Genomic DNA, 27,353 nt, shown 5'->3' on the forward strand with positions numbered 1-27,353 from the left:
AAATTTCCCAAATTTCTCATTTTCCTATGTTCTACATGAACATAGAGGGTCACTACTCATGGTGCCCCTCCAGGACCCTTACATACATTCAGTAAGCCTGAAGCACAGGTTTACTATCTACATTTTCTGCTAGTAAATCTTTCACATTGTTTTCAAAATATTGATATGACAGATATCAATAGTACTGAACATTTTCTTCTGTGAAAAGCTTAATACTATGAACAAAAAGCAAGGAGGGGGAAGTGTTTCCTCACTAAATACTCCCACTGCTTCACAGTATTTTTGTGTCTGCTGCTAAAAGAAGTCATTATCAACAGTTGGGGTTTTATAAAATGTTCATTCTTCAAGCATATTCAGCATATCCTGAATTGTACCTTATATATGCACAGTCTTCTTCATTTACCATCAGATTAATTACTGATCAATTTTGGTGCAAGGTACTAAATATATTTCCACATGTATTTTGACAGCCTAAATTCATTTAATAACCTCAGCACATGGACAGCTTGGCTTTTGGTAGTACACAGCTCCAAAGAAGGTATTGTGACCAGGCTTTTTATTTTTCTCAGAGAGAAAATCCAATTTATAAAAATAAAAAGCTTTCATGGTGTTACATCAAACTGCTTTCTCATTTCACATAACAAAGCAGAGTTCAGGAACTCTGCACATAACCTTTACAGGCTGGGTCCTCTGATCCCTCTTGCTTTTCATGCTTTAGTAGGGAAATCTATCTATCTCTAGGCTATCACATCTTGATGGCACAGAAACTGATTTAAAGGTTTCTGTAAATGTTATTTCTTCCACCCTGATCAGAATTTTGGTATAATCAGGCATTGCTGAAGGAAAACTTTGAAAGGACTCTACACTTTACTACCCAAGGATGTTCTTTGCTCACAGACAACTGTCCAAGCTCCCACTGTCACTTAAGCTCTCTTGCAATGCTTGAAGAAGATTAAGATGCATTTGAGCTTTTTAAGACTCACACATCTTACCATTTTTAAGCAGACTTATAGCCACAGCACTGGGGTGGGGGGTGTATATATACATATATCAGTTCACACATATACACATTCTCTAAGTGAAAGACAGCAAACTCTCACAGTACATGCAATTTGACATCAGATTCTGTACAATTCCAGTATTTTTGTTTTAAAAACAATACATGCATACCAGATCATCCTAGATAAATTATAAATGGCTATAATACAGCTATGAAATGAAGTCTCATCCATCCTTGTTTCATCAAATGACAGCTTCTGTCCTACAGTTAACAATATAGGTCTCACATAAAATTCTCAACTGCGTATGGTTTTCCTAACCAATAACTGACCACAAACACAAGCCAGCTACCCACAATAAAAGGGTAGACTGAATTTTCAGTATATCAGCCACCTTACAGTAAGTAGGGGTCCAAACATATTCCCTGACTCAAACAAGGTCAAGTCAAGAAAAATTAGGACCATGAAAAGTAAGTGACCGCATATCTAAGGGGAGACTATGCAGTAAAAATAGTCTTATCTACAAAATGAGCCATAAATGTGGCAGCTTCTATTGGGTTCATAAAAATTCCAAATGTTTTTAGGCTTCTTCATATTTTACACTGCCACCTAGTGTAGGCTGTATTGATACATTCCAAGCTTCCCACTATTGCCACCTGTGGTATCCAGAACCAAGAAAACTCCCATAAAAACAGCAGTCATCACTTTTGTTTGTCTCACCTGGAAACTCTCAGTTCCTAGTAGAAAATGTCAATGCTGGCAGCTGAACTTAAATAATCTGACACTGACAGCAGGAAAGCAAAACAAAATTCCTAGAGTTAAAAATATATAATTCCTAATTGTTGCAACTCTATGGCTGAACAATTATCAAAAATGAATCATTTGGAAAAAGTTTATTGCAGATTCACTGAGTGAAAATTAATGCAAGTTAAGCATCTGTGCTTGTATAGAAACTACAGAACAAATTTAACAATATTTCTCAATTGCAGGTCAGAACATGAACTTCAATGTTTACTTTGTTTTTCACCGGGTGCTTCTTCCTCATTTACATCCTCTGTCTTTAATGCAAGGTTCAATAGCTGCATCACCATCTAGATTATTCATTTGAAAAATCAATTCAAATCAATTATCATCAATTGAAGGTACTATATTTTTAAAACATTTCAAAACATTTTTAAAATATGTTTTATGTTTATGCTATATTTTTAAAACTATAAAAATAGCAGACTGAGGTTATTGTGAACATCAAATGCAGCATCTCCTACTCTGTGTACCAAACCCTGTTCTCATTTACAGAACATGGAATAACCCACTAAAGATATTATTCCAAAACTACATTTCTGTAGGAGACAAAGTTATTTCATCTTAGAAAACTCAGTTTTACTGACCGCTATTTTCTTTAGCCACTCACACAACCACATAACCTGTTACTGCTGCTGCAGAAACACCATACAACACCAGAGCTGATGCATTCTGCACAAATGTACAGGATACCAAGCCACATTTCACACCTCGATTTTACACTCATTTGCATGTTTCTGAGCCATTTTCATAACAGAAATATGCACCCTAGGTTTAGTGCATCTCACTAGCATTGCTATAATGCACTAAGACCACACTTGATAACTCAATAAACAATACACAAACTTGCTGGTACATGAACAGCTGGCAAAATACAATAAAAGCTTATTCCCCCTAAGACTTTCTTCCTCTTAATTGCCCTTTACATGTCCACCTCTTACAGTCACATTAAAAAACAGGGTCTTCATAGCACTTCATGTTAAGAGATTTCACTCCATTTGCCAAAATAGTGGTTTTGCAGCAAGAAACTCCAACTGGCAGGAGTACAGATAACAGAATGAAATAGATACAAAGGAGAGTGGTTTAGTTATTTATTTTAAGAGAAAGTTCCCCCCCTCCCCCAACTGACTTTACTGCCATACTCAGGATAAATTTCCACTGGGGTCACAGGGTGAAATTTCATAGAAACAGAATACAGAACAAAACAAAAGACATCCATCAAAAAAGCCTTGATAGATTTGATTTTTAATGCCATGGCACCCAGTAACCGAGCACAAACTCAGCCTGCCTGCCAAAGTGACCTTGATAAACAGCATCACATTTAACATTTTGACATGGTACTATGTCAAGTAAGCACCTTTAGCTTGAGTTTTCTTACGTATTTTGATTAAATAGAGCCTGATTCAACATTGAAAACAATCTAAAGGAACCTGTGGGGCAAACAGGAAATAGGAATTTCCATGACAAATCGGAAGACACTTAGTTTGCCAGACTGAGACAAAAAGGCTTTTAACATCCAAACCAAATTTCAAACCTCCTGTGCAGAGACAGAGCTGAAGCAACTGTAAAGAGGACACTGCAGCACAGCCTCTTTGGATTCTGAACGCTGGCAAGTTCTTTAGACCTTGGATCTATAACACTTGAGAAGCAGAAGTAATTCTACATTTCTTAAAGGTCACACCAACTATACTGACATCAAACAATTCAAAACCCATTACTGAAACAGGTAAGCAAACTTTTATCGTTGTAAATTTGAAAACCCTACAGAATAAGCAGATACAGTTTGTTCTACTCACTCCCTCTCAAGACAAATTAATATCATACCATGTAGAGCATAACATGTTCACTTCACTTTTCACTATGTTATTTCAGTATACCTTGCCCAAGAAGTACACAAGACTTGGAAGACAGACAAGGTATCCTGTCTCCTAACAGCAATTTTCATAGTGGAATGGATTGTTTAAATCTGATTGGCTCTTTGAAATTCTGTCCATATTTAGTTAATTTATGATGACAAAAAAAAGAAAGGGGGAAAATTCTACCCCAAAAAGAACTGCTGCTGACCTGGCCAAATCAACTGAACCTCCCTTTGCAGATAATGGAGAAAATGGACTAGAGAATTCTACATCAGTAGCTCATATTTTTTTCCCCTCTTCTGGCAAGCAGTAAAAGCACAGCTCTCCAAACAGCAGGAAACTGAAATCCACAAACCTCAAGCCCTCTTTAGAGTTGTCAACACGGACTTTGTATGAAGACAAGCAAGTCTCTTTAATTAAAATCCTGTATCACTGTGAAGACATCTGTGAGCTGAAGTCCAGCACCACACTCAAACCTTGTGCAATCCAGCTCCCCTTTCACAGTTTGCCTCAGGTTTTCTGCAATATAACTACCCAAGCCTGGAGAGCTTGAGAAGCTAAGGAAGAATTAGGCATTCCCTTAAAAAAACCAAAAAACAACTTCTTAAGAGAGTGAAATCAGCTGTGACTGCTGCTGGATAAAGAGATGGAGAGCTCAGGACAAATTTGTAGTGAGATTGCCAGGTTGGAAGGTGAAATCAGGAAGCATGGGGAGGGCCCCCAAACCCAGGGTAAGCAGTAGACAAGATCCAAGACCTGATGAGGCCAGGACTGCTAACTCATCCCAAATAACATTTCAGCCTTCCATCCAGCTCACGTTTTGACAATCAAAGTGAGATTTACAAGTAAATTTAAAAATCCAGGGAAAGGTATTTCACAGCCCAGATTACTTCAAAGAAAGAATATTTTCTAAAAAGTATAACATTCACCATTCATCAACAATAAAATATTAGTGTAACACAAGATATTTAATAAGCCAAGCAAAACTAGCCCTTCCTAAAAATTTCCATCGGTCAGAGCATTTGACATACAGGAAGAGCTATGAAAATATAAGCTAGGGAGAGACATGTAGCTAACTGTGTTAGCTACACAGTGTCAAAGCTGTTTATCCAAGTGTTTAAGCATGCAGCCTCATCAGAAGTTTTGAGGGAACTTTAGTGTTGGGAGTAACTGTCCACCTTCAGATTTGTCTCAGTAAGTGATCTTACTTCCTCATGTAAATCTGTTACATAAATTGAACAAGTATTGTCTTCATACTTCTCTGCAGAAGTCATATGCTAAACTATATATCCATAGCAAGCTTAATAATTCAGCATACCTATCAATCCCACTACTTTGCCTCCAAAATTCACAGTGAATTCAGGTCTAGGCCTATTCAAATAATGACTTCACCTGCAGACTCTCTCACAGCCTCCACCCATCACTGGCAGCCAGCAGCACTGTCCTCTACAGGCTGACTTCAATGCTCCAGGCAGGTCTTCCACTCCTGGGGCTTTTTTGGGGTGTTGGGTTGGTTTTTTTTTTCTTCTTACAGTACAGTAGACTTCCAGGCACTAAGCAGAGTATTAATCTTGCATTTTTGGTTCACAAAAAAACCTTCACCTAATGTGAAATCTTTCAGTCAGATCAGAAGATAAGGAGACTATAGATGATAAAGGAGGACATGTAAGAGGCATTTGGATACACCTGCTCAAACAGATATACCTTAGGCTGAGGAAGACAGAATTCTTTGATCAAAAAAACTAAAGCAGCCTCAGGGATAAGTCTCTGCAGGGAAAGAGAAATCCAAGCAAAAGAAGGATCAGCCGCACTTGCAAGGTTTGGGGAACCAGTGGTGAACTGGGACTGGAAGCTTCAGTTAGTCCAAGAAAGCCAGTAAAAGAAAAGATGTATTTTCAGGAAAGATTTAATCTTATCTTGAGGGCTGTAGAAACTGTCAGAGAGCAGAAGGAGGAAAAAAAAGCAAAAATAGGGCTCTGGAGTAGTAACACTGCCACATGCTGCCACTAACATCATCAGGGCTGTACAAATCTCACAGGACTAATTACTGCTCAGATTAATCTTGTGACTTGTATCCTAATTCTGGTGGAATTATCAATTTGTGTGAAGTAAACAGCATTCAGTCCTGCACGAATAGATACAGTTACTTACATAAACCCCGTTCAATATACAGGTTCAAAAAAATCTGAGATACTGCAGGGCTTTAAAGCCAGCTCAAATCTAACCAAGTAAAATAAAAACAATGTTGAAAACAAGCAAGTGACTAGAAAACTGCCTTTTTAAAGACTGCTATCACATTTGTAAATACTTATCCAAACAGAAGTTTTGTTAGTAACTAATTGTTTACATACTTTTTCTCTGATACAGAACAAGAAAGAGACATTCTCCCCATTATTCTTGCTATGTAAGCATCATTTACATACAGAGAGTGCCTGTAAGCCAGTAAAACCTAAAAATATTCTCATCTTTGAGATTGAAAGTCAGATTTAAATGGCATACGTATGGCCTGATTTTAGTATATCTATTTAACACATCATTAATGGGTAAATAAACAAGTAAATTTCTTCTGGCAAGGAAGATAAATGGAAACATAATTAGGCATCAGATGAAAACACAGCTCGACAAAGACTTGATCCTATTATTTCTATTTTGGATAAGGTTCCGGGTTAGTTCTGGGGACCAAGATGGGACTCCCAAGCTCTGCCATCCACGCTTCAAATTCTCTGTGCCATTTCAGAAAAAGAAAACAGAGCTCTACTCGATTGTAGATCAGAAATTGAACATCATCCCCCGCCCCCACCTTTTCTGGTTAATTTCAAGTTACAACTCTGCTCAATTTCATTCTCTGTAATACCTTTTTTGCGGTTTCCATTACATCTCGGCAGACGCTGCTCTTTGCAAATGGGGATCCCACAGCTCAATTACTCCATCAAATTAACCCTTAGCGTCACCCACAGAAGCCGCTAATCCCACCCGAATATTCCCAACTTTGGAACGCGACACAAAACCTTTACAGACGAGATCCTCCAGGCCCCCCGCACCGCTTCGGCAGGGCCGCGACCGCAGCTGCACGGCGGGGCCGGCATCCAGGCTCCAGCGGGCAGCGCCGGGAGACACCGGCCAAGATCCCCGGCACGACCCGGCTGGAAGCTGCCCCGGCAGCCCGGGATCCCCGCAGGACGGCTGCGTGGGCTGGGCAGGGCTCTCCGGGGCAGCCGGGCCACCTTCCCACCCTCAGCGCCGGCCCTGAGGGGCAGGAGAGCGGCAGCCGCCCCCGGCACCGGCCCTGAGGGGGCAGGAGAGCGGCAGCTTCCCTCAGCGCGCTCCAGCCCGGATCAGCCCTGGCCGGCGGCTCCGGCAAACGCGCCTGCTTCCGCCGCCACGGCTGCGCGCCCGGTGGGCTGTGACCTTAAGAAACTTGGTAAGGGAATAAAAGGGAGGGACTTTGCCGGATCCGATTCTCGGCTTCTAATCGCTCCTGACGCGCCGGTACCCGAGGGGAAAACACGGAAACAAAACCCTGGCCAGCAGCAAGAGCCCCCGCGCCCCTCGCAAGCGGCGGTACCTGTCCGGCGGCGGGGCGGCCAGCGCGGCACCTTCCCCTTCTGGCTGCGGGAGGCACCGGGCGAGCGGCTATTTATAGCGCGGAGCCTCCAGCAGCGCGGCGGAGGGCGAGAGGAAATGAGGAGCGGCGCCTGGGCAGCCGGAGCCGAGCCCGCCCTGCTCCCCGCCGGGAGGGAGAGGAGAGGTGCGGCTGGCTCCGGGCACCGGCGCTGCTGCCCCCAGCGCCGCCCCCGGCAGCGCCCTCCTCAGCGCCAGCCGTGGTGGCAGGTAGCGAGGGAGCCGCCAGCCTCCTCTCCTCTGCGGCCAGCAGGCAGCGCGGCTCGGCTCGGCTCAGCCGCGCAGAGGTGACCCGCTACTGCTGCTGCTGGAGGAGGCGAGACCGACGCTGGGGTGTGGGAGGGAGACGCCGGCGCTTGCCATTCACCTCCTGCCGCCCAGAGGGAGCCCGGCCGCCGCTGCCGGGGGCTGGGAGGCGGCGGAGCTCGCCCGGCCCGAGGGGACGGACGGACCGGGCTGGGGGCGCTGCCGAGGAGGCGGCGCCGGCTGGACCCGGGATGGAGAGCTCCGCATGGGCACCGCCCGGGGCTCTGTGGCTCAGGGGAGGGCAGCAGGACCGGTAGGAAACGCTGGTCCCTTCCCTGTCCCGGAGCTGGAAACAGAATCTGCCTAGAAGGCAAGCGAGCGGTTTCTCGGAGCCGCCGGGCTGGCTGCCTTCCAGCTTCAAAACTTGGCGGGGTGGGCGATAAGGGATGCCTGGTCCCGCCAGGGAGGAAGGTGGGAGCGCTACACCTCGCCTCCGGCCCGTGCTGCCGCTCCGGAAAGTACCAATGGCATCCATCCCCTCGGCCTTTGATCCATGGCATCGGAAAATTGGGTTTGTAGGTATGGCAACAGAGGAATTAGTAAAGGATTTTTCTCACTTGGTAATAATCTTTTTTTTTTTAATCCTGGTTTTTTTCCTACTTCTTTTGTAGTTAGATAAATTCTGGTATTTGAAGCTTTAATCAATCCTTTTGAGACTACTTGTGCATTATTGCAGGACACCGTCTGGGATTTGAGCAGCATAATTCACTCCTACACCATCATTCTCCAAGCAACTGAAGTTAATAGAGATTAGATAGCTACATTAGCCTACTCAATATCATTTGTTTCAGGGTTGGATTTAGTGTTTCCTGTGTTGTAATAACTGCAGTCATCTACAAAGTACCAGCACAAAGCCTTACAACGATCTGTGCAGATCAAGACTGATTCAGCTTCAAGAGCTTGAAGTCAAAACAGAGATACAGAGACACAAAGAGGGGAACTAAAAAACCAGCATTATAAGCTACACAAAATTAAAAGGAAAAGCCTGAGAAGGCACAAGAGATATTTGACCTTGTTGTTATCTTGCTGTTATATTTCATATTTCTAAAGTCCCATACCTTCTCAGCAATATTTCTTGGGGGCAGTTCTTCACAGCATAGACTTGTTCTTCTGCTTGTTACTGCCTCTCAGCCAGGGCTCCTTCCAGGCTCTCCCTGCCTGGCCAAGCCCACCCCCTTTTTTCCCAGTGATCTTCACTAGCCACAGCTGCAGCCCATCAAGAACAACCGGGGCTTATCAGGGCAAGGTCTGTATACAGATATTCAAATATAGTACAGATATTTTACAAGGACTCCTACTATATGCCCTTGTCCAAACACCTAAACCAAGTAATACAGAAAAAAATCTATCTTGATGGAACTACCCACTCACATAATGCTCCTCATGCATAAATGTTTGCAGAATAAGGATCATATTGAACAAATCATTGTAATGAAGTTAAACTACCTTTTCAATTCAGAGATTAGTCTTCGAGCATCTCTCATGAACAATATTTGGCTTCTCACAAGAGGAGTTTCGTCACAATCTTCCTTGTTAAACTTTTAATGTTCCACAGTGTAACACACAGCAGGAAAGATCGTGCTGTCTTAGAAACTGGAAGCAGTAGACCCAGGCTGCCACCAATGACAATCCAGATGGTGAACACGGAACTTGAAAAACTTGGCTATGTGCAATTCCATTGCATAAGTTGTTCCTTTCTCTGTGCTCCCTTAAGAGCCAAATATTATTGGGGTTTAGTCTGCTTGCTTTTCAAATGAAAGCAATGCCAAACTCCTATATAAGTTCAGAACAAAGTACTGAGTCTGTAAAATGGATGTTTGTTAGATTTGGAGGGAAATGCAATGACAGCCCCTGCTTTCTTTTTTCAGTAATAAAACCTTGACTTTGTATAGCACTGAACTTTATTAAGAGCAGTTATCAAAAAATATTGTCTTGAAGAACACTTTTTCTTGGGGCAAGACTTTGTTGTATAACCAGTCATACTGCAGACCACAGGAAGGAAAAAGGCTAATTTTTAGATTAGTCTTATGTTAAGACTCAAGATGTTACTTGAAAATGGGTGTTCAGAAATCTACCCTAAGTCAGAATGGAAAAAAAATATATTAGATAATCAGAGTTTCATCGAGCTCCAAAATGTTTTATAATGGATATATAGTCTAAAGCTCTCTTCTGTCATGTAGTCAAAATTTTCAGAGCTTGAAAATACACTTAAGCATAAAAAATGGTATCTAATGCTCAAAAATACTATCCTCAAAATTATTTTGAATGTGTTTCTATGCTCCCTACCTCTGAAAATCACATTTCCTAAAGTGCCTAGATATGGATTTAGGGCATCTAACTGCATCCACTCAGGCTTGAAAATTTTAGCCTACCTCTACCTGTGCTTCATAATAAATGTATCAGAAAGCTTCAGACAAGCTATAAAAGTATTCTCAAAAAAGCAATGCAGACTTCAGCCATTAGAAAACAAGACACCGACCTAAGAAAGCACTTGACTGTATAATTCAGCTCATTCTGGTATATGGAAAGTAGCATCTGAAGCCCAGCTTCTAACAGACATCTGTAGTAGAAGGAGAAAAATGAATATGAATCACCTCCATAATATGACAGTTTTATTATTAATATCTTTCCACTGTTCCCAATCTTCAAGGAACGGCAAAAGTCTCAGTAAGAAGAAATGCAAATATTTATTGTTGTAGGTCTTTGCACAGAGTACATTTTGATGGATAGGACGGGTTTGTTTTCGAGAAGCTCTTTTTGCGTTATCTTCAATTGGCATTCAGTATAACAGTTTACCAAGGGAGAGGACTGAGTGCACACCAAATGCAGCTGGGGCTGTCATGCTAACCTTGTTGGGAGGCAGGCCTGTGTCAGGCAGAGAAGTTTAATTTGGGCTCAGAAGCAGAGGGACTGAAGAGGATCTAGAGCATACTGTATTCCCAAGCAATGAAATATCTTTGAAGGCAGAGTTAGGGTAAAACTCGAAGGCTGCTCACTCTCTAGACAGTTGATATGAATAACTGCATGGGATAATTGCATTGCTTTTCCATACTACCCACAGTACAGCAAATATTGTTGAATTTACGCCAGTTTTTTAGCTGCAAAAAATTAGGGAATCAAAAATTAAATCCTAATGAAAGCATAAACCTTTCTTCCATCAGTGCAGGATCACTTCCACGCCTTAAAGTCATCTCTTGCTGGAACCAACAACCCTGCCAAAACCAAAGGATGCTTCTGATACTGAAAATAAACCTAAAGCATTAAATGAAAATCAGCAAAAACCACATCCTAGCAGAAGTGAGCTTGACTGGTGGGGCTTCCTGCATAGCAGCGTCACTCTAGATTACTGCACAGAATTGAAATGCTTGCACTGTCACAGAATTGGTGACCATAAACTTCATTTAGCTCTCCGTGCCCCACACCTTACCTACGCTGATGGTGGACATGTGCCAAAAAGCTACCTTGATAACCTAAATATTGCAATTTATACCAAACATACATATTGCAGTGCAGCTACAGAACAACTGCAGAAGAAGCCAGAAGACGACCTGGGTTCTGCAGGGGAACTGCAAACCATGGCTTGCTGAACAAATCAAAGCCTTAACTTTGCAGGTTATTCTGTGTGAGCAATAGATTGTACCAGTGTCAACATCAAACAACTTGCAGGATCAACACCCACCAGAGGAAGAGCTGTGTAACTAGTGACACCAAGGTGAAACTGAAACTGAGAAAAATACCTTACTACCAAATACAGAAGAAAGCAATGTCAAAGGAAAATACTTACTCAGTTCTCTGAAATCATCACATACTTTTCATCAAAATACTTGGAGGAAAGCCAATACAGAACTGCTGGAGAAAGCACTGCAGAGAGAGCATCACACTGTGTACTAAATAAAAGAGTTGGTGTTGGGCAAATAATAAAAAATCCCAAACCAAAATGATGTCTTATGCTGCCTAGATTGAACCTCCTGCAGAAAGGTAGGTGAATTTGCTTCCTTCACATTTTGGCAATATTTACTGTGTTGGTTGTACAAGTTGGGAATGATTGTAACACAGTAACCCTAATGTTTTCCTGTGCATTGGATAAAACATGCAACTGTTTATCATCAATCTAAACAATAACTTCACTTCTTGCCCCACTGCCAGGAAAAAGGCAGTCATAGAAATCCCAAAGCACTATTGCACTATTATTGTTCTTTTCTTCAATAGCATTTTCTCTCAGTTTCAGCATTTGTTGCTGTGCAGTTTTGTGTAAAACTAAGGGGCAAGAAGCAAAGTTCCTAAGGACAGAAAATATGATTTTATCACTAATATGAACTTTGAAACATCATGTTCATATGACACAAAATGCTAAACAGCATGAGTCTTCTCTATTGTTCGACACATTAAATGGAGAGACTTTATTGAAGCAGCCTCCACATGAGGTATCCTCTCTTGGAGCTTGTAAAACCACTGGATGGTGTTCCCTGGCCACTCTGACAATAGTGCAGCTGTGTGCCCAGGCCAAATCTGGATCAGATTTGCCAGGCAAGACAGACATGTGCAGTTCTTTTAATAAATACTGTGGGGCTGCTGCTTAAAAAAGCCCTTCCAAAACAAAAATAAAAAACAAACAAACAAACAACCCCGAGATGGAGTTTTAATTTCATTTTCTGCTCCCTTTGCACCAGTATAAATGACTAGATAGCATGCGAGTTTTAAAAGAGTCAAGATAAATGGTTAAATTATTGGACCCAGTTCCACTAATGCAAACTCTGTTGACTTCAGGGGTCTTTTGCTGACCTATGCTTAGGGCAGAAGCCATAGTTTTTATTAGGTCTACTCGTACTGGACACCATTTTCCAGGCCAAATGCCCTGTTACTTGATGTTGGACACTTAACCTCTGCCAGAAAATCACACTGTTTGATTTTATCTCACAAGGCAAAAGCACTTCAATATCTTTTGGCAATACTTTTTTGTCACAGAAGGTGGAAGGGCAAGCCAGCTGATAGTTTACTGTCTAAAATAATAAAGTCATCAGACAGGCTGAGGTGGATGCTATACATGATTCCCTTCTTGCTGAACAAGATTTCACCATCACTTTTTTCACATTTTCTGTGTAGGCTCAATTTCAAGGAAGGTTTGTACATTGCCGGAACTGACCTGTTTTAAAGTATTTTGTTGCTCTCCACCACAAAAAACAAAACAAAACAAAACAAAACACAACAAATTCCCCCTCAAAAAATATAATAAAACAAAAACACCTGTCAAGAACATTCCTTTAAAAAAAATCTCCAGCCCTCAAATCCCCAAATCCAACCCCATTCCTATAGCTTTGAATGCAATTCATGGCCCTTTTTATTCCCCTACAACCACCCCCTTAAATTATAGTTCAGACTTCCACTTTCATTCTCAGAAGTTAGAACTGTAACTATTTCCTACCTACAAAAAGGTATATTATTGATCTTGTCCCTTTATAATTCTGCCAAAAACTCAAGAGAATCTGGCCTTGTTCTAAACTTAATCCCACATTCCCTTTGCCTCAGCATTCAGAGACAAAACAGTCCTCTGGGACAGCAGAGCCTACAAAAACAGGTGTCCCTGCCAATGGCCAGCTGTTCCCAATTCTGTCATTTTTCAAAGGGACAATTTTTCAGAAAGTAGCCAAGTTCACATTTGCATTGCTCTCCACTGGTGTAATTATTTATATCATGTTATATTGAAACAAATTTCTCTCAAACCATGACAACTTTTTTTTTTTAATTCACATGGTGAAAATGAAAAGATTTGATGCAATAGAGTATGAAGCCCTTAGAGCTGTCCAGTGCTTTTGTTGAAGTACTTCACACAGCAATTCGCACTCTCCTTTGAAACAGATTTTGGCTTCACTTGTGGCACCTGGTTGAAGACAAGCAACATCTAAAAACCTGAAATTTCACAAATGCCTGCCAGGTTGAAGTAGCAAGATGATAGGATACCTTTTCATTGGTAGCTTGATAAAATCATTATGAGAACTCCATTCTTATTTAATATGTATCTGCCTTTACAGCTGCATAAATATCCTTTTATGTATACCCTGTGAATTCACAGCAGGAGGAGTCCAAGAAGATCCCACACTTGTCCGAGGAAAAGTAAACACTTAAAAATTAAAGAAAATAATTTAAGCTGAAGCTTTAAACAGATACTCTCTTCCATATAAAAGCGGGTTTAGAGCTTGAATAGAATGTTCAGAAATAAGGTGTGACTGAAAATACAAAAATAACCTTTGGAAGTTACATTCTTTTCTGTTTACAGGCTATTCCGTCTTGCCCTGAAAGGGGGCCAGGTATAGGACAGGAGCAGTTGACAACTGAGGGAACACTTGTTCCTCAGCAAGTCTATTACTCTGCAGCATTTATTGCCTTTAACTTGGATCCTGACAAATTTTTCAGGGCATAGTTCATGTAAAGAAATATTGGAATATTAAATTTCACAGTTCCTAGGTGGATTCCTGACATGGGTGCTAAAAAAAACCTTAAAGCTGGGGGCAAACCTGGTGCTCTGTGCTGTGACTCTCCAAAACTCTCACGTCCATGTAGAGCAACCATTGGGGATCTCCCTCAGAGAAATGAATATACAGCTTCTAGCACGTGTGTTTCTCTCACTGTGTGTCATCCATACATCAAGAGGATGTCACAACACAAGCAGATTACCCACATCAAATATTGACTGCAAAAATCAAGGACTCATGAGGCAGCACTCAAGTCAGCAAGCAGGCAGGTTTGAATGGCAGGTAGAGGGATGCTGCAGGTATTGCAGGATGCTGCACCCCAGGGCAGAGCAAGGGGCTGGTCACTGTGGCACCAGGAGCAGCAGGAGCAGAGAGCTCTGCCTCCCTGCCACAGAGGTAACATACCCCCACTCAGCTAATTAGCAGCATCTCATCTCTTGAAGGGAAAAACCCCTCTTTGCTCTTGCTGAGCCTCTGCCAAGTTTCTGCTGTCACGCTTTTCTTCTAATTTGGAAAAGAAAACTACAGTTCTGATACCCCTTGTTTGAAAATTGCTAGCCCCTGTTCTAATCAGGCAAAACTTTAAATCACAGCCACCTTGATTTCAGAAAAGTTTAACTTGTAGGATAACTTTCTATCACCATTTGGTAGTGCCTTATTAATGTAACTGTAATGTACAGCCCTGCCTTGGACAATGATTCTCCTTCTGTTTCCTACATGTTGGCAGACCACATGCAGACTCTCATCCCTGATCATTTTATACTGGCCACAGCAGGACTTTAAAGAGGATATATTTTACTACACAGATGAGCAATCATTTTCAAATCCTTTTGCAGTATTTTCGTACCCACTGTGCTTCAATTCACAATTTGATTCCATTCAAAAACAGCAGCCTCTTGTCTGTGTATGATACTGCAGCCTGTCTTAGGGTAAATGCTTGATCTTAAATCATCACCACTTAATGGTGTATCTCTTTCCCTGTACTGCAATTTAAAAGAGTGATACAAAGAATATTTTGGAGAGCTTAGTATATGCCTGGCTGATTATGTCACTCACTTCTCATCTCCTGATCTTTAATATATTTTGGATTTTGACCCTGTCTGTCCTGTAAAAATTTGTGTGTAACATGAATCAACCACCTAAGGCTAATGATGTTCACTCCTAAAGTGGGCTCTCTATTCTGCTGGCTGAGGTCTGTTTTATCCACTGTGTTTAAAAATATTTTCTGCCTTTCACTGTAAAGAAAATGAAACAAATGGAAATAATGACTATGTGGTGATTGATGGTGAGGACAGTGGGGTTAGTTTCATCTTTGTCACTGATCTTTTACTTAATTTTGAGAGTTTAACTTAACTTACATTAATCAGAACCACGTGTAAAATAACTACAATACCCTTCACTGACATCACAAGGTAAGTTAAATTTGGGTCCTGGCTATAATTAGCCTTTCAATATTTGTGTGCCTTTCAGGGTATAAAAAAAGATTTTTGTCCTATGTGCCTTAGTTCGACCAAGGAAAATTAATTAAGTCTGGGAAAGTGTCAGGGGAAATTCTCCATTGTGTACCGTTGCACAATTGATTACCTCAGAGAGCTAGGAGAATGTAGACTCATGTGGCATTGCTGGCCCATAAAGGTTTAGGAAGGAACCATATTCCCTTTGAGCCTGTCTCTCCATGTCTGGGACAGTCTGGCCTTTAATTGTGTGGTTAGGACAAGTTAAAATCCTCAACCAACAGACTCCAGGCAAGAGTAAAGTGTTATTATTCATTTTAAGAGGGACACATTTAAGATATTTTAAGTCGTGTTTAAGGTCATATGAGAAGTCAAGCCCATTTTTATCAGGGAATTAATATCTGTCAGTTTCTCTGGTTAGCAGAAGGTTGGTTTCCAGAACTATTCCCTGCTCCTTCCTCACTTTTATCTAGGTCATCTTGATATATGCAAATATTCCACTGAATTTAATGTAGTTATCCTCATGCAGCTTTAGGACCTCATTCCGCAGCTTGACAGTAAGAATATTTAGCTCTATGCTTTATGGATTTGTTTGCCAACATTCTAATATTTTGCTGCTATCACAAAAAATCAAGGATTCTGTGTCCTGCAGTAGAATCACACAGAGAAGATAACTATAATTGATAGAGCACATCTGGTTAGAAAGAAACATTTGTTCCTGATCCTTCTCAAAAAAAAATATTTTGGTAGGTACATAACTCCAGAGCATGTTAATTTGCTCACTGGCTACAGATAAATGTCCTCAGAATAAACACTACTTCAGCTATTTCAGGGTAAATTGACCTATGTGACTAGCACTAGTTTTGTTGAGTCTACTTAATAAAAGGCAATTTCCACAGGTGAAGTATAAACCCATTACAATATAATATTTGCATTCATGACTTTGGGGCTTTTTTCGTATGGGGGAGGATCTCTTTTGCTAGTTAGCTAGCATTAGTTGCTAAGATGTTAACTCCAGGGTAACAAAAACATTTTAGCAAAGGTGGATGGTGCAAATAGCTCTTCAACCACTTCCTCCCTTTTATTTTTGAGGACAATGTGGGGTCAAGTGGTTTACACATTTATTACTTGTAAGTCAAGCAGGAAAAAAATTAAAAGTACAGCTTCTTGCAGAAGTATTAAGTTAGCTGCATTTGATCCACTGTGTCAGAGTCTGTTTATTTTTTCCCCCAGTGACAAATCCAGAGAATTTCTGTTGGATCCAGCTAAAGTGTTCTGAAGCTGCAGCATCTGACTAAGAAGAGGATTTGCCCACCCTGCAAAAGATGCACTTGCAGTAACCTTCCATCCTATCACAGGTGGAACTGACCTTGCACCTTTCACATTTCTTTTAAAATTACCCCGCAGAACCTCAGGAAACACAGACCAAGGAGCCAAACTCTGGGGTGTGGGCTGGAAGGTGAGTGAGAGATGAGCTGAGAAGGAACTATGGGGGTGGACAGCAAGGTAGAGGCAAAGTATATAAAATGAAGAAAGAAAAAGAAAACAGAGAAGAAACAATGGCAAAGCAAAAACTATGTAGGAACTATGAAATTCTGCATTTGTTATTACATTTTTGGAGGCAAGTTCTCCTTTAGGTGGAAATAATCCTCCCAGAGGGGAAGTTTTTTCTGAGCATTTATTGGAGATAAGAAATTTTAGCTGTAGATAAAACAGAGTCCTTGAGATAGAGCTGTTTCACCTCTGCCATGCTCAGTGAACATGCAGCATGAGCCCCAGCTTGCCTGCAAAGGACAGGGGGAACAAACATCTCTTGTGGCTGGAAGAACAAAATTAACCTTCATGTGAAGCTGGCTAGAGAAGCAACATGTATACTGGATAATATTCGTACCACAACACCACTTCTATGCTAGCCATTAATTTTCCTCTCCTTAAGGGCAAGAATGAAGAAGCATTTCAGAATTAAAGGTGAGAGTAAGATGACAGGGCACCAAGGAAAAGCCTGTTTCCTGAGGAAACTGCTGAGAGTCATCTCTCTTGATTATACCTGTGGAAATGGATTTCTTTTCATGCTCATTTTCATACTAAAACTAAGGAGTGCTGCAGTACAAAACTACAGATTTCATGAAGGAAGGTAGAAGGCTTCTTGCCATTCACTCTTCTTGTACAGTTCAATATATATTTGTGCAGCTGACAATAAAATAATCATTAAAAATTTAGAAAAAGTGATATGACTGCAGGAATAATCTAGACAAAATCTGAGCAAGGACTGAGAAGCACATGACGCAGTGATCTTCGAGGTGTTGCAGTGCTTCATTTAGCATTGACATTTATTGCCTCAACACGTATTGGCAATAGCAGCTCTGCTTTTGGGCCAGATGCATTGTTGTGCATGATACTTTCCTTGGGACACAACTTGTTACAAACAAAGGAGATGGAAGATTAAAGCAACAGTCATAGTCATATCAAGGAATTGCTCCCTCAGACTCCAGGCTGGTAGTTACTGTGCTGTTATACCTTCTATAAAATGTAACAGGGTGCTTTAGATCTCAGAGTACAATTTCTGTAAATATGGTTGTTGGAAAAAAAGAACACAAAAAGCTGTCATAAACTGTCAAAATGGGGGAGAGTTGATTTAGATATAGAGTTTATTCATTTCAGCACAGATGTAATCTAGTCTCCTCAGCACTGAGGCATTTATTCCCCTTACTTTAGGATTTCTAGAAGACACACTGTGTAGAAGAGTAGTAAACCAGCCTGCTGTTTGGAAATGCTGCTTGGATAAATCTATATTGCCACTACAGTGCTTTTAAAAAAGGTGACAGTGCCATAATGAAAAGGTGAAAATGTCAGGGAATATGTCAAAATGCTTCTTTAAAATTAAACATGTAGTTGCTCATTGGCTACACAGAATTGAGCACATTTCTCAGCTGACATTTTGTTTAAGCCCTTTTCCTGTCTGTGAGATCAGGCAGTATGCATAATAAAAATATTTATTGCATTCTGTGGTGCACTTTATACAGATAACTCAATCTCTATGTGCCCATTTCAATAAAACAAAAACATTCGTGAAGTTCCTTTATTCACTGATCATGAAAAACTGCTAAGGACAAAAGAAAAACAAACCATTCCCAGACAAAACAGTAGCTTGAAATCTCTGACGTGCACTGTTAAAGCAAGATGAGCTTGTAAGGAAAGACAGTTTTAATTTTATTTTTTCAAATTAGGACAGTGTACAGAAGGGAAAAAAAACCCACCCAATTTTCTTCTGCACCTAGTGACTGGGCTGAAATGCATATTTTAATTCTATTCTTAGATGTTCAAAAGTATTGCCAGGGGCTCAAAATACCCAGAGCTGAGCAGAAATGCTACCACTGATAAGGACCCAATTTTGGCACATATAAAATGATGGCATAACAGATATAGGAAATACCTGTAATTCCTTTCAAAAACTTGAAATAGCAAGAAATCTGCCTTGGTTTCCCTGCATCACTGTGCAACAAAATTTATCACAATGTTCAGCCTGAGTTATTTTTGTACATACTATATAGTTTCATAGAGAATTGTAATGTATAATACACATAAAAAATCACATAGAAATAAGGTGACTTTTAGTGGGAATAAATTTTTTGTTACAGAAAATTTTAGGAAGTTTTATTTTATTTCTTTAGAAATAGAGAGCTGGATAAACCCCACAGCCAACCCTCTTGAAGAACATGCCTGTTAAAAGCGCTAAGCTTATTATTTTCAGTTTAACAGTGTAAAGTTTAGTGCTTTTTTAAAATCTGAGATGCCATTGATGCCACATATGAATATAAACCTCACTCATAACTGGGAGAGGTAGCCAAATGTGCATATATTTCTGCCTCTTTAGCATAAAAAACTAGGGAAACAATTTTTCTCCATAATTTCTGTACTCTCCTGTTCCCATAAAAATAAACAAGGTGAGTTTGCTAGGAAATGTTCCCTTTGCAAGACTTGCCATACCAAAGGTTTACATTTTGGCCCCTGTTGGATGGCTCTGCAGCCCAGCGCTGGATGGGTGGGTGCAAATGGGTACAGGGTTTTAGTAATGTGTTAATACAAAACCCAATTAAGATCAATACACCTTCCACAAAGTTAACCTAAAAAGTGTTGAGACATTTTGAGTTTAATTGCACTGAGGAATAAATGGCAAATGCCTGCTTATCTGTCTAAGTGGGACTTTCATGAATAATCTAGCATGGTCATGAAAGCATCTGTGCCTTATATATATTAGAATTACTTCTCCCTTAACCTTTGCAGGACAAAAGCTTTGCAGATTGTTGCACACCAAGCCACAATGAAAGGCAGCTAAGCAAGGCTTGATTTTTATGTTGACAGTCTACTGTAATTAGAGGTGAGTTCTGCTTATTTTCTTTCCCACAAAAAATGGTACTGCACACCTATATCATGGTAAAAAATAAATTTTATATTTCTCAGCTAATGGTTATCTTTTAACAAAACATATCTAAAAGTTAAAACCAGCCACAAATCTGTAAAAAGCAAGTTACATCTATGACACTGGCCTGGTGGAGTCATTAAAAAGAGGCCTGGCTTTAAAATTCGGCTGATACATGTAATATCCCATTAATTTTAAGGTTTGCATCAGGAAGGGTGAGGTCAAGTACAGAGCTGGAGGAAAATAATCAATGCTTTTTATAGGAAAAAATATATTGACAGAAATAAGCCTGCCAAATTACAAAGGGAAAGCAGTGTGGAGATGGGAACAGGCTATAGGTTAGTCAGTTTATTAGGGTTTCTAGAATGTGTAGCTTACCCAAGAGACATTTTAGTTACAGACTAATGAGCTGGAAAAGATATTTGAAGAAAAAGTATATCATAGTTGATATAGTTCACAAAGCATTAGTTAAGCCTCGTGAGTCTGATGGACAACAAATTATTGTTGAAACAGCTCAAATCTAAAGAACGTTTTTCTGTGTCATTTGTTTCAACTTGTTTTTCTTTGTCACCTAAACTCAAGAAAGTAGCTCTGCAGCATGCATTTATGGACCACATCAGTGACCAGTTTACTTTCCTACCATCTCCCTCATCCCTCTTTCCTGCCAGAAATCAAATAGGCAGGGACTGCCTCTCTCAAACAAGGGTAGGTTTAAGCTGGAACAGCTCGCTGTTGACTAATTTAAGACCATTTCAGATTGCTCTGGCAGCACAGAAGTGCCTGAATGGAATGTAAAAGGGTAAATTTGTTCCCTGTTTTACTGCCAGCGATGTATGTTCAGAGTAACCAACAATCCAGACTGAAACGTTCACAGTTAAAATTTTATTGCATGCACAGTATTGCTGCAAATATATAACTTGGTATATTTGGTCCTGTTGCCAAGAACAGGAAAATTTAGTAATTACAGCCTAGTCTCTATAGCATTCCTTGAACTATAAGACAGAGAACCTGCAAACATAGCATGGCCTGCAGCCTGAAATTGCTTTGTCCTGTTATGGACCCTCACAGAATCTTAGAATGGTTTGGGTTGGAAGGGACCTTAATGGTCATTTAGTTCCTGCTGTGTCCTCTCACTGTCTGCCTGTGCAAAAGTCATCCTCACACTTTTTATAAGCCCCTTTAAGTACTGAAAGAATGTTACAGAAGAACATAAGCCAACCACACTGGAGTATAAAGAAGATAACCCAGTATTCTGTTTCCACCAATGGTCAAATGTAGATGCCTGAGAAACACGGTTCTCCTCTGAGACTCTCTTACCATTCAACCTTTGCCAGCTCAGGGAATTCCTGACACAGAGCTGGTTTCTGGGCACTGAGTATTCCTTCACATATTTTCCTTAAATAAATTCATGCAACCTTCATGCAAAGGCCTGTAAACAGTCAGCATATACAAGGGAGCTCCCCAGGTCTGTTACCATACCCTTAATTTTGAATTTAGACTCTGTTATCTCTGATTCATGTACTTTTGTTCTTGTAGTGGATGAAGCTGTGAACAATCCATCATTATGCATTCTGTCATGTCACTTGCTGGTCTGCATCCCTCAGGCTTTTCTTTTGTCAGTCTGAAGGATTCCTGTCTGTTTAATCCTGCCTTCAAATGAAGTTGTCCAATAATTTTGACAAGCCTGTTGCCATTTTCTGAACCTTTCTAGTTCTTCTAGATCCTTTAAAATGCAAAGACCAGAATAGCATGCAGTATTCAGAGGTGGGAAGTTGCTCTCTCTTGTGTTCTCTCTTCTTTTCCTCACCATTTCTAATGTTTTGTCCAGCTGCTAGTGCTTTAAAAGTAAAAGCTGGTTTCTGGGCACTGAGTATTTTATATTTATTATAATATGAGGAATTGATTTTGTTTGATTTGATTTTCTTTCACTGAATTGATTTTCTTTTACTGGCACATGAACACAGTTATGAAGAATTTGAAAGATTGTGTTATATGAATCTCTCTAACCATTCTAAATCCATCCACAAAAGCATACAAAAACTAAAAGATCTAACAGCTCAAATCAAAAAAGATGGCAGATAATAGTTAGAGGATTTTTTCAAAAGATAGAACTTTACACCTTAGTTGAAGGAACTTTGTAAAATAGGTTTATATGTGTTAGTAGTTTTAGTAGTAGTAGTAGTAATAGTACGTTATATACTTCAGTATATGCGACACACAATAGACAAAACTGTCAAAGAATTTTTTATCATACAAGAGAAAGATGTAGAATATAGAATCACAGAAAGTTCTCAAGATTTTACAGAGATAGTAGATGTAAGTATAGCTATAGATAAAAGCTTTAAATTAAGACCTTAGAACAGATGAGACTAATTAGAATAGTAAACAGTAACTACTATCACATTTAACTTATATCCTTTGAACAGACTAAATATTCTATAACATTAAAAATTGCTGTAAAATGGCAACACTTAAAATAAACAAGACAGTTCCTCAAACAAGCAAAAAATACCCCATAATATAGTACAGCTATGTAACGCTAAGTAGTTAATAAATGACAAAGTTAAGAAAGTTCTTTCAGTTGTACTGAGAGGGGGAAATGTAGGAAATAGTAAAGGTAAGATGATTTCCAGAAAGCTGTAAAAGCAGGCTTTAGGAACAGAAAGAAACTCAGAACTAGCTGCAACTGCAAAGTCTGAAAGTAGAAAAAGTTACAATGGTACAGCAAGCAAGGACAGGAAACAGTAGCTTGAGTTTCAGGCTAAGATAGACATTAAGACTACAGAAAAATATGCTTAGCAAGATAGTAGAAGGCCTTAAGCTTAATGCTGAAGTATTGTGTATTGTTAATGGAAGGCATGCAAGGCAGCGTTGTGTGAGCAGGTGTACATGTACTTTTAGTGACTGGTTAGAACAATTCTCTGTAAGTTTAGCAATATGCTTTTGGCTGGAAAGTTTTTAAATGCTCTGTAACAAAGAAACCTTCGGCTGCTGCTGCTGGCTGTGAGTGAGCCGTTGTCATCTCTCCATTGTCTCAACCATGTAATTAGGTGATGCTGCCAAAAAGCTCAGGGAACGTATCCCAGCAGTTCATGAACAAACCCCAACACAGCCTGACATTCTGTTCTGCTGTCTGCAGCCCTCTGATTCAAGGGTGCCTGTCTTGTATTGCAACCTGTGCCTGCACAGACCCAGTCTTTGTAAATTCCCAGACCGAACGAGCTGGAAATGACTACATGCTTTGCTAAGTATATTTCTTTCCTTTTTCATTTCTCACTGACAGATACCTACATAATTAAGAAAACAGCTTTCTCTCAGAAATAGGTAAATGGTACTCCTTTGAATACTATGACAAAATCTAAGCACTTGCAGAGAATCTGCTCAAGCCCTTCTACTCATGAATGAGTAACAATGTGCAAACATGGAAAGCACCCCCTCAAAGCAAGCTATTCCCACAATTTTCTTGCTATCCCCTGATTAATCAATAGTAGGCTTTGTGAAAGTTCAGGAATGCATTCAGAAAAAGGAAGTAAGATCAAATGTCCTTTATCTATCCTGTCATGCTCCTTGGAGGCTAGAAAACCCTTTCTTAGAGGATTTCAAGGACAGTTGTGGTACCAGGCCCCTGAACAAGAATGTCCCAGTGTGATGGGAAGCCTTCACTACTGCTTTTGAGTGAAAAGACAACCTCAGTCATTTGCTATTTAGGCTAATGATGTAAACTCTTTCCCACCGTGTTATAATTTGAAAAAAAAACAGCACAAAGAAACAGTCTCGAGATTTCCTTTCTGTAAGAGTCTTTCTTTTTCACTCTGCCATGGAAAGCAGAGATTTGCCCTAGGACAGCAGAGGATGGAAGGACTTCAAGAAGCTCTTGTCAGTGTCTCTGCTCAGTTCCCACTGAAAGAACTGCATCTGCTGTGTCTGCTGATGAGCATTTTGAAAACACATCTTTGTCTCTGACAGACAGTGGTGGAGCTAGGCATCAAATTTCTGAAATTTACTTTGCCTAGAGGGAAGTCAGCAAGCCCTGTCTCTCAAATTTCATTGAGGGACAGCACTCTTCTTTTCTCCTTACCATGCCCTGATTATAATTCAGTGTAAAGATTAGTGATAGCAGCATGGCTGGGCATTTTTAGGCCACAAATATGTTCTTACATAATCAGATTATTTAATCTTTCCATAAATATGCATTTCTTTATTATAAGAAGACATGGGGTTTGTTTGCTACAAGAAGTAGTTGTTATAATTTATTAATAGAAGTTTGGCTTTTTTATTCAGAGTCAAGGGTTTTATGATTCCTGAGCCAGTGATGCCCAGTAATTATATCTGTAGCATTTTGTTCCTGTTGATACAGTGCTGCTGTATTAGAAGGATGACTTTTATATATTAGTGAGGCAAAGAAGATTTTTCTTTTATGAATACTGAGCTTCCGAGAGGCTTTTTGAATTAATAACAATGGAATTAATGCTTTGAAGGCATTTTTATTAAAATGGTGATCTTGGTGGACACTATGTAGCAAGGCTTGTTGATAAGCAGGATGTATGTTGGAGAGGAAAACTGTAGGTTTTTTGCATTTGTTTTGATTACAAGTCCAGGAAAAATGCCAAAAAGCTCCCAGTTTTCCAGAAACCAACATACTGTAAAATACTTGGAGGTGATATGGCTCCAATTTCTTTCAAAGGATGTAAAAGAGGCACTTCTAAAGAATTATAAATTGTCCAGGTTCCCTTAACTGTTTGAGTCTTCCAACACAGGAGATGGTCAGAGACCTTCTAACAGGAATCTACACCACAGGGGATCAGATGCCTTCAGACATTGTTATGGACACATCAGACACTTCCATTGCATAGGAAGTTTTAATAATGGAGCACATTATACAATATATACTGTGCTCATTTTTCGTTTAAAGCTTTGCCACCATATATAGTCCAAGTGTTAAATAATGGTTTTAATCAAGTGCAAAAATGCTTCTCTAGGTCAATACTCTTGATAATGGTGAATTCACATATTTCTCCTTCTATAAGTATTACTGCTGTTCAATTCTTTTTTGAGATTTTTTGATCCTATTTGTTATAGAGAGAGTGCATTCTTGGGCAAAAGAGATTTCCCTAAGGGCAGGATAACACTAAATGAAATGTAAATGCAGGGATGGCATTAAGATATCACACAGCACAATACTATAAATATTTTAAGTCCCTCTACATTCTGTGTTATGATGCACATGAAACTGACTCAAATTTACACTGTTCTAGTGCAGAATTATTGCAAGTACTTTACAAATACCATAAAGTTCCAATATTTGCATACTACCCAGAGAGAGAACATTATTTTGGGATAATATTTCCAAACCAAATGTCAGTTGGGTACATTTGCTCTGCATCCTTCAAGTCCAGAATAAGGAAACTGTTGCCACGTAACAGTTCTGATCTCTAATGGTGCATCCTTGGCCATAGCTTTTACCCCAGCTTAAGAGATAATATTAGTGCTTTTGTTTGACAATATTGGGGAAATAAGGTTGTTAATGCAATCAGAGCTAACCAGGGAACCCTTAAAATCTAATAAAAAGTAATACAGTAAGGATACCCAAGAAAGAGAATAGTGTATAAAATTTCATTTTCTTCTTGGTTACACATCTAAAGACACAGACAATGCCCCAGATCTGCTGGACGTAGAGCCTGTGTGTTCATCCATGCCTAGCAATCAGCAAAACACACTTCCTACACTTATTGAGGAGAGAACAGGGGATGCCAACCTTTGCTCCTCCATCTCACAGCTGTTCTTCTCATCTGTGCTTATGTACAGAAAGCACCTCAGAATATGTAACCTTCTGTTGTAAGAAACAACTCTGTGTACCATATATTGTGCAACAAATGTTCAAATATCTGTGGCATTGACATGTATTATTTAGTGCCTTTTTCCTGATTAAATTTTCATCTCTAAGACCGTGATTTGATTTTGTTGGATTCATGTTTTTCAACATCTGCAGTTGTTTTACACAAAGCTACAGATAAGTTGTCCTTTTAAAAATCCAGAACATATATAATCTGAAACTTTTCATGCTAAGGAATTTTTACTTAGCCTCTCGTCCTGATTTACATAAAAGGTATATACGCCACCATCTAATTTTATGGCAATTTTTTTTTCTCCTATATAGAAGTGAAATACCAATTTTTTTACTTTATTTTTCAAAGTTTTGTTCGCCTATAAATTGAATAACAAATCTGTGATTTTGTAGCATGAAGTGAATATCTGGCTGATTGAAAAGGCTTAAATTGATTCCTTAGGAAGTTTTGGGCGCCAGGGAGGGAATGTTTTACACAGGATTTTCCACCCACTCCTTTCAACACCATCTCCCACTTCCCTTGGAATTCCCACACTTCATCATGGGCAGAAATAGTAAACCTAAATATGGTTATTGTGTAAGTAGACCTTAAGGCAGTTCATTCCTCCTGCTCAGAGAAACAGAAACCTGCTCCCTCAGAATGCACTCAGGAGGGAAGATGTAACCTGCAGCACCAACATTCCTTCCCCATCTATCCCTGCCTTTCTCTTGGCTTTCATACACAGCAGCACTGACTACGATGTCACTACATTCCAGTGTCCTCACCCCCTCCACAGAGTATAAATGACTGCAGAGAGCAATTTAAGGGCAGAAAGGATTTCCACCAAACTGCTGAAGAGAACAGAGAGAGGAGACGTTTTGCTTACTCTGTGTTATGTCTTCACACAACCCCTGAAGGCAGTCAGAAACTGAGGAGAAGCAAGCCCAGGGTCTTTGTCCAGCAGCTACCTCTGCCTTTAACTTCCCATCTCCTTCTCTAGGCTTCAGTTTATGAAATTGTAATGATAGTAGTAAAACAAATGCAAATAAATAATGGATGGATGAATACATCTTGGGATGAATAAATTATGGGCGTCATGCTGACTTGCAGGAGTAAAAGTTACTGCAGTTCATGCTTGAGAGGGGCTGGCATGGGCATTTCTCCTGGATCTGCCAGCCCTGGCTCTGTGATGCTGCCCTGGGACAGAGGCAGGTGTTTGCTGCTGAAGTCAGGCTGGTGTCAGAGGCATTCTCCTCCAGCTACAGCCCTTGTGGCAGCTGGCACAACAGACTGGAAGAAACCACACACCTTAAAGGGGAAAAAGAACCCCACAGTAGTCCAGATTAGCCCAAAGTACTCCTACACTTGGTGCTGGCACTCAGAGAGAGCTGAGCAAGGCATCTGGAACCAGTGACTTCCCAGGAGCTTTTCTGCCTACCACATGCCCAGCTTCACAAATGGATTGCTTCTCTTTTCTTGTTTTCCCTATGGGGTTTTCCATCTTTTTCCTTGTAGCTGAAGGAGAAAAATTAAGATTGTCTGCTAGCATAAAGTGCCCAAGGATTTCAGTTTTTCCCAGCAGAGGATCAGATATTGACCTAG

The 27,353-nt window shown here is 40.1% G+C and overlaps 1 protein-coding gene and 1 long non-coding RNA gene across 7 annotated transcripts in view; one reads left to right on the top strand and one right to left on the bottom strand.

Moving 5' to 3' along the window:
• Positions 1 to 7,366, bottom strand: part of INPP4B (inositol polyphosphate-4-phosphatase type II B) — a 267,765-nt gene extending 260,399 nt beyond the window's left edge. For 4 of the 6 annotated variants that reach the window (XM_063156987.1, XM_063156986.1, XM_063156985.1 and 1 more), the window contains exon 1: positions 7,221 to 7,366. The gene's annotated coding sequence lies outside the window, so the exon portion shown is untranslated. Of the gene's footprint in view, positions 1 to 6,663; positions 6,686 to 7,220 lie in introns of those variants that run through there. The other 2 variants (XM_063156988.1, XM_063156984.1) reach the window with 1 other exon arrangement.
• Positions 7,367 to 7,841: 475 nt separating this feature from the next.
• The window catches only part of LOC134419023 (uncharacterized), a 42,467-nt gene continuing 22,955 nt past the window's right edge, over positions 7,842 to 27,353 (top strand). The window contains exons 1-4 of the long non-coding RNA XR_010027933.1: positions 7,842 to 8,142; positions 10,744 to 11,560; positions 16,740 to 16,965; positions 19,791 to 19,884. This is a non-coding gene — a long non-coding RNA (uncharacterized LOC134419023). The remainder of the gene's footprint in view (positions 8,143 to 10,743; positions 11,561 to 16,739; positions 16,966 to 19,790; positions 19,885 to 27,353) is intronic.

This window comes from Melospiza melodia, chromosome 5 (assembly GCF_035770615.1).
Source record: "Melospiza melodia melodia isolate bMelMel2 chromosome 5, bMelMel2.pri, whole genome shotgun sequence".
Classification (NCBI taxonomy): Eukaryota; Metazoa; Chordata; class Aves; order Passeriformes; family Passerellidae; genus Melospiza; species Melospiza melodia.